This window comes from Triticum dicoccoides, chromosome 7B (genome assembly GCF_002162155.2).
Source record: "Triticum dicoccoides isolate Atlit2015 ecotype Zavitan chromosome 7B, WEW_v2.0, whole genome shotgun sequence".
In the NCBI taxonomy this organism is placed as follows: Eukaryota; Viridiplantae; Streptophyta; class Magnoliopsida; order Poales; family Poaceae; genus Triticum; species Triticum dicoccoides.
In genome coordinates this window covers 419309201-419317539 of record NC_041393.1, presented here as the reverse complement: position 1 = coordinate 419317539, position 8339 = coordinate 419309201, and the positions used below count along the sequence as shown (strand labels likewise).

The window sequence follows — 8339 nt, the reverse complement described above, 5'->3', positions numbered from 1 at the left end:
ACATTAAGACATATTATGATAATAAGTTCTCTTTTAAGACATTTGATGTAATAAGTGTGTGATTAAAACTCTGTTATAAATCCTCAAATACTGTGCGTGTCAGCATTACTGTTCCAAAGATGACACTGATGCACAGAGACTAGACTGTTTGAGGTCTAGTCGCTACACATAGCAACGAGGCCCCTCGCACGTAATCCCGCCCCACGCAGCGAACAAAATCAGGCGAACAAGGCTCCCTCGCACGTATCGAAAAAAATCGGACGAGGACCCCAACCCCCGACCTACCTCTCCAACTCGCCCTCCCTCCCAGCACCGCCGTTCCTACGATCAGCCGGCCACCGCAACCTCCCTCCCAGCTGGCTGCCATGGCACCACCACCTCCTCCCCCGGCAGCCTTGTACATCGGGAGGCGACCACGCGCCAGGCCTAGGTGGGTCTCGGCCTCCCTCCCCGCTTTGTCCAAGGCTAGGATCTCCCCTCCCCGACCGATCTGACGGATCAAGGCGGTGGCGACGGTCGCACCGCTTCCCTGCAAGTCGAGTAAACCTGCCCCCTCCCCTGCATCGACGACGCCTGCAGACCCACCCTCCGCTCACTCTCACACCGGGTTCTCCACGTGCATGTCCTTCTCTGAGGCGACCCTCATCTCTCTCTGCCTCCATGAGGAGAACCGCCCTGGCTTGCCCCCTGACCGTCGATTTCCAGATCAAGGTCTCCGTAGTAGGAACAAGGTTTCTTGTCATCGGATCCATGAAGATTTGACGCCTTCCTTGCGCTGGTGCTGGTTCATCGGCCAGATCCCATCAGAGAGGAGGAGGTTCATGGCGGAGGGATGCACGGAGGAGAGGGACGACCTTGCAGGCACCACGTCATGCGACTGGTCCTTGTTACGCCATGGCCAACGACACCGACGACATGTGCAAGGCCACCAGCGCAAAAAGCGGCGCCCAAGGACTGACACCTCGCCAGTGAGATCATGTTTAATCTCTTCTCTTGATTGTCTTCCACGCACTCGCCCATATGTTCTAATTAGTAACTTGCGCTGCCCCCATTGATGTTATCGTCTTCCTTGCAGCGATATTCGGTGCCCAGTCGCACATCAAAGTCGGCAAATTTGACAATCCAGTCAATGCACTGATGGATGGATCATGCAGGTTGCTCTGCAGGTTGGTCTAAAGACACTGGTAGAATTGCACCTGCAAGCTCTGAACATTCATGTCATCAGGTGATTAGCTTGCTGCTTAGATTAGGACACAACAGAGGCTTATCAGCATGTGTGCGACTAACAACCCATTGCAGCTGTGCTTGGTCGATGTGGACTATTCTTTCCTCAACACAAGAAAAATTCAATTGTCTTCGTGGGAAATTAATTGCACAATTATTTCAGACAAGGTTCGTAGTACAGTTATTCCTGCATCTGCCCAACTAGGTCCATTGATGATATTGATATTCATAAATTAGCAATGACAACCAAAGTACCTTTAAGTGTTTGACCCCGACAGAGATCTCATTGATATTGCGGTGTTCAATGTTCAGTATGGGTGGAGTATTATCTTCTACAGATCAGGTGGCAATGGTACTCCCAACGAATCAGCAGAAGATTACACCATGAGGATGCCGCATAATCAACTGCAAAATATGCATGCACACAGAATTCAGCAAGCCAACCTACAATAATTCTCCATGTTGCAAAGGTACCCCCAAGCCAACCTACAACGATTCTCCATGTTGTTTTGAATATGCATGCACATAGAATTAAGCAAGTTGACTCCAACTACCGATTTTTAGAACAACCGCGAGCGCATCCTCTCATCTCCTTGCTGATCTTGTCTGAATAATCGTTGTACTTGTATAACTATAACCTTGGTATGCAGAACTAAACACTAGATGAGACATTTTGATTTTTTACTACTACTTCACATCATGCACAAAAAAGTGTGCCTAATTTCTTCATATTTCCCAAGGTCTTTCATGTTACTCATGTCAATCCTGAGGCTTTGCGTCTTAAATTAATGATAAAAACATTGGTAACTTTGTCATAGTAAGTAAGAGACTCGTGTCTTTTTCTAGCTTGAGATTGAGGATGTCGGATACATTTTTGTCATAGGATGCATTCTTGTCACAACAGCAGGATGCCAGAATTTTACACGGTACTCCTCCCGCTTGATCACAGGAACAAGAATTTTGGTAACAATCCTGTCAATGCGCTGATGGATAGATCATGCAGGTCCCGTTGAGGCCTCACGCCAAGCGGAAGAGTGGGACGAGGACACTTGGCAAGGATGCGGTAGCTCATGGTTAACCGTGCACATTGTTGGCCAGGAGTGTGTTAATTTTTTGGGCTTGAAATTAACTACTTAACCAGGGACGTGATGTATTTACTAATGTGGATTTCTATTGTTCATTTGCAGCGGTATTAGGCTGAATGGGGAATCTATTGTGCATCTAATTTGTAGAACTGGGGGCATAGCAATTTTGGCTGATCCGTAGACAATGCAACAATCATTTAATGCCACAAAAGATATGAAAGGTGATGGTATGCATGCCATTGAGGTCATGTTTCTAGGCAAATTACAGTTTGATTGATTTTATTTCTAGGCAAATTACAAATGGATTAGAGTTCTCTCGGAGCCGTAATTAGAAGTTCTCGCCAATGGTTTGATTGCTTTTCATTTATCTTTAAGGCTATGAGGTCTGATTGTGCTTCCAGATTGGAATTGTTGGAAAGCTTAGGTTTCCTAATCTAGCTAACAAACCAAGCAGTCTATTTCACAGCAAGACAATGGCATATCTATATGTACCTTGAGCGCTACATTTTCTAGCAGCAAGATAATAGCATATCTATATGCACGTTGAGAATTGCATTTTCTACCAGAGATTGTACTACTATTACTACTAGACTGATATAAAGTCAGCGAGTTCAAAATTTTCATGTTTAGTTTCGATCGATGTTATGGTTCTTCATTGAGTTTTGTTCCAGGTATTTTATCTAGATCCTTGAGATGATATTCATATTAGCCTCCATGGGGTTGAATTCTGAATCATAAAGAAGCTAGGAGATATGTCTTCCAGGTAGTGGTGTTGATGCTTATGATTTTCTACAATAAACATATGATGATATTGAGATGACATGGGTAATCACCTGCTGCGACTAAAGGTTTAGTTCATACTTAAGATGATATTGTTCGGATGATTGCCCTTGTACTATTCTTTTTAGTAGGTACTAAAATATCTTGTTGTACGGAAATCTGATTTCTACTAAACCTTTGTCAAGACGCTCATTTCTCTTGTACTAAAATCTGCATTTTTTTACTGATTACTGAAATGTACCTTGTTACCGAAATTTCATAGGAAGGAGGTCAATGGAGCAAAAGGCACAAGAAGGAAGACGCATCACCACAGGGATGACGTTGTCGGCAGCGCCTTTGGAAGGATTCACTCTAGAGAAGTTACGGTAGTCGGCCATCATGCTGGGGAAGCAGGGAGGATGCCGTTCAGAACGCCTGGGTCTAGAGGAGTGTGTCCAGGTGGATAGGTGGTGGCCGAGGATGGCCATGAGCAGTTGGGTTGGGCAAATGTCAACGCGATGGCGTCGTTGCTCAGGGTACCAACTCCTTGTTTTGACCCAACGTTTCTCGGCTAGCTGTACATGGTCGGGACTGTTTCGTGCATCTAAGCGACGGCTCATGCCATCCACTTCCAAAGCAATAAGGTAGCCATCCATGTCACTGTCGCTTGTTGTTAGTTTTTTTGGATTCCATACTTTGTGTGGTGTTCCTTAATGCATGAACCATTTTCAGTATGGACAAGAGTCTGGAAAATGTTGTAAGGTTATCGCCATTTTTTTAAACTAAGAAGTTTGAAGATTAGAAGCATGCTCTTTTATTTTCATGTTGCTCTACCTCTGTAGTGTCAAATCGCAGGAACTTTTATCACATATGTTCATGCGCAATATGCTAATTTCTCCTTGATGGCAAATAATCCGAACAAAATATTCAAAAGTAATGGAGGCCTCGCCAGAGTAAGGGGGAAATTGTGGGAGTGGACACACATCATGTAGGTGAGACGACAGAGTTGTGGTCGTAGTGGCCATGAGCGGGCATAAAGGAGTTTACACTAATTACTTCTACATTGATATTATAGTTTGTAGACTTTGAAGGATAAAATAATGGCAAAAGGTCCCTTAAAATTCATAGTATGCGTGTAGAAGGTTTGGGGATTTTGAGCCGGATGGGACATTGATGATTGCGGCTGGCTTGGATAGGGACGGTAGAGATAGTAAGTGAAGAGGAGCAGGAGAACGAAGGAGAACGAAGACGAAAAATAATAGTGGTTTATAGGCAGAAAAAATCAAGAATGTTGCTTAATGTGCATGAGGATCCAAACAATGTATGTTTGACACGATTAAAGTTGACTCATGTCGAGCCTCGGGGTGGTGGTGGAGCAGTCATGGCGGACGGTTGGCTCCGGCCACCGTGTAGTTGTGGAGAGGATCCTGAGAGAGAGGTGGTCGGCGAGCCCGTGCCGGAAGAAAAGTGCTGCCGGTAGGCAAGGTAGGGTGGATGGTGTCCATCACGGTGTTTTCGAGTAAGCGAGGCGTCCGCCATCGCGCAAGCAAAGAAGTCGAAGCCTGGGTCAAGGTTGGCCACCGTGGTTGGCATGAAAGTGGACGGACCCGAAGGCCGGTGAGGAAGACATTTTTATTATACTTGCTCAAATATTGTGCAAATGAAACTAAAGACAACATTGCTAATATTGTGCGAGAATTTCTTAAACGCATCAAATAGATATTAATTTGTAATAGATTTTTAGTTGGATCATCGCTCTATATGTATGCATTGTCAAATTGCCTTTTGTTAACAATTTACAATGTAAGTGAAGTGGACTTAAATTATTACTCGATTATGCCCGTGCTATCTTTTTTTCTACATGTGAAATATGACATGCATTTTGTTTCCATAATTCCAGCAAAATATTTCAAAAGCCCGTGACAGCGCACGTCCATCTCTCAAAAGTGATCACGTGCCGCGAAGCCTCCTCGTAGTGATGGGAGTCATGCGGAAGTCCACATCCGATCTTTTTCCTGCTTTGGTGTGATTAGATTTAGTCTATCGTTAGATCAGCATGAGAGGTATGTTCTTGCCTCAAGTAGCACCAAACATTTTTTTCTGAATATCCACAAGGAATGTTCTTCCATGGTTCACTACATGTTGATATTATTTGGTCTCAAAATTCTGTTACTTCACTGCCAACAGAAGTTCACTCCTCAGTCTAAAGCAGCTCACTACATTAAAAATCAAAATAAGAAATTCACTATGTGAAAAAAGGACGCAAAAAAATCCCGAAAAAAACCCGACAAATGCCTGACCTGAAGTCCACTTGTAATGTCTCACTTGGTAATACCAAGAAATTCATTTCTTTTCAAGACATTCACTTTGTTGGGGCCAAACGGTTTACATTTTCTTGTCTTAAACTTCCGTGGGAAATTTACTCTTTATTGACTGGAAGTTTGAATCGGCTGCACTGGACGTTTAATTTCGCCGTGAGAATTTAAATTTTTCTTTCAAAGGGAGTCTTTGAGTAAAGCCATACATGGTATTATTATAGGATAAGTAATTTAAGTGAGCACCTAGTGATTGCAAGTAGAAATTTGGGATGGTCTTAGTATTCAGTTCCCTGTCTCTGGTCCTAATTTAGACTTTAAATCATTGCAATGATACAAATATGCTCTTCCTTTTGTTCCACGGAGTGAGAATATCTGACAACACTTGGAGCTTCCTTAGGATGGAGATTTGGAAGCATTTAAATTTTGTGAAGCAGGCTGGACAAACCACTTTATCCTTGACCATCAAACCATGTTAAGTATGATTTTCTCATTCTAGATTTCTACTTGATTTAGCAGTCAATGGCAGCACCGAGGTTGATGGGGTCGCAGAAGCCATGGCTGCAGCCCCCACCACCAACTCCCTCACCTGTGGAAAGCCACGTGCGTAGCAGAAGTGAAGCACCATGCACGGCTGGTTGGAGACCATACCCTTGCTGCTTTCTGAGATCTCTCTGAACTTCTCTGAATTTCACCGGCAGTTGCGCGCATGTAGGAGTGCAAGCGGCCCCACCTCTCTCTGAACCTATCTGATTTGTGTTACTGTTGGATGGTAAACTAATGATGTTAAAGTGTCAAGAAATCATTGTTACCACTGATGCCAGGGCGACTTCAATATGATCTCAGGGAGTTACATGAATTTTCATGCAGATGTCAAACCTGGACATGTCAGATTATGTTTTGATGGTACCGTCTCATTGGATGCCCTGTCTGGTCATCCAGAAGCTCTATCTGTTAGATTTAGTTGTGAGAACACTACAATGCTTGGAGATAGAAATAATTCCAATTCACCCGAGTATTGTTGTGCATCTTACTACACTGTCTGAAAGGATAAAGAATACAAATACATGATTGTTCTATCCTTTGTCTGAAAAGGAGATTATACTTGAAGAAGTGCTAGGCAGGAAATAGGTAGATTAGGAGATCTGAGAAGATATAGTTTAGCAAATTTGATGTTTCCGTCAACTCTAGGGTAATGTACTACTATGTTTTTTTAGCCGAAATCGTAGAACAATATTAGTTCATACATAACATGCCCAAGCTAGTGGGTCATCCAATGCCAGTTTTATGAAACATAGAATAAAATTACAGGTGTAAGCTTTCTCTAAGGTAGAACTTCCATGAATCAAGATGTATTGCTGCTCTTCTGAAAATCTTATCATTCCTGGTCAACTAGATGCTCCAGCATCCCATAATAACGATCTCCAGAGCAATGTCTGATGGCAGTTTACACAATGTGAGGAGTATTTCATCATAAGTGGAGATACCCCTGTCTTTGGTGGGAGTGAGTGAATTCCAACATGTCCAAGCATATTGGCAGTCCCAGAATAAATGAGTGAGAGTCTCCTCTGTGCCATCTGCACATAAGGCACAATTGTAATCCTCTAGGTACATACTTCTGCGGTGTAGCATGTTCCTAGTACTAATTCTGTCATGAAGGAGTAGCCAGAAGAAGATTTATGTCTGAGTCTGCATGTAGTTGTCCAAAGAATTTTAAAGATGATGTGTGCGGTGCTTGGTCCCATGATTGTTTTGTATAGTTTCATGGAAGAGAATTTCCTAGTGTTTCCTCCAAAGGACCAGCAATCTCTGTCATGTGTGACGGATCTGTTCAAGATAATCTCTTCAATGCCATTGTACTGGTTAAATGCTTGCAGAGATAAAGGTATGTGGAAGAGTTGACTGAGGTCTTCTTGTTGCTGCACTTTGTCAAGTGTGATTTCTCTGTTGATAGCAAATGAGTGAAGCTCTGGGTATTGAATTTGTAAAGGGGTGTCTTGCCATCTATCTGACCAAAATTTTATAGTGTCTCCAGGACGTGCTCTGCATACATATAATTACTTGAATGTTGGAAGAAGCTTGAGAATTGCTTTCCACCAGAAAGAGTCCATCAATCTATCTCTAGTAGAGAATCTTGGTAATATGATTCCCAGATAATGTTAACCCATGGAATATCCTCCTTTTTGAGGAACTTATGCAGAAATTTCATGAGTAGAGTTTTATTATGTGTGTCCAAATCAAGAACACCAAGGCCACCACGAGATTTGGCTTTGCATACTTGATTCCAAGATATAAGAGTTGTACCTCTATCCTATGTACCATATTTTCTCCAGAAACAATTCATGAGGTAGGAATTGATTTGTTTAATCACAGTCTTAGGGATCATCAGAGTGCACATGAAGAAGGTTGGCATGCTGGTGAATACTGATCTTAGTAGAGTAAGCTTATCCCTAGTGGAAAGCAGAGTGGAGCAACCCAAAAGTTTGTTTTCAATCCTTCTTAACATGGGCACAAAATCTTCAATCTAGGTTTGACATTGCATAGTGGCAGCCCAAGGTAAGTGTGAGGTAGTGTACCAAATTTGCAGCCCAGCAGATTTGATAACTCATGCATCTTCTCAGTAGGAGTGTTGATAGAGACCATGGTGGATTTTGAGTAGTTGATTTTCAGCCCTGTGTAATCTGCATAGTAATTATGCAGATTTTTGATTTGTTGTGTCTGTCTGATGTTAGCGTGAACCAATAGGATGGTGTCATATGCATACTGAATAATAGGATAATCTGGGCTAGAGTTGTGCCTCAAAGGGGTGCTCACAATAGAATTGTGCATTGCTTCATTTACCATAGACTGAAGAACATCTGCAACAATGACAAATATCAAAGGAGATAGTGGATCTCCTTGCCTTACACCTTTTTTACAGAGAAATTGTTTGCCAGGAATCCCATTTAGTAAAATT

General features: G+C 42.8%; 1 long non-coding RNA gene across 13 annotated transcripts; it reads left to right on the top strand.

The window, feature by feature from the left end:
* The first annotated feature begins 262 nt into the window (after positions 1-262).
* On the top strand, positions 263-6324 carry LOC119341040. 13 transcript variants are annotated; one of them, XR_005164856.1, is made up of 8 exons: positions 263-968; positions 1076-1225; positions 1300-1392; positions 1537-1694; positions 2228-2530; positions 2981-3072; positions 3352-3712; positions 4969-5877. It is a non-coding gene; the product is annotated as an uncharacterized LOC119341040 (long non-coding RNA). The 13 variants fall into 13 exon arrangements; XR_005164845.1 differs by adding an exon at positions 5903-6324 and having other exon boundaries at positions 2228-3712; positions 4969-5131; XR_005164846.1 differs by adding an exon at positions 5900-6324 and having other exon boundaries at positions 2228-3712; positions 4969-5131.
* The last annotated feature ends 2015 nt before the right edge of the window (positions 6325-8339 follow it).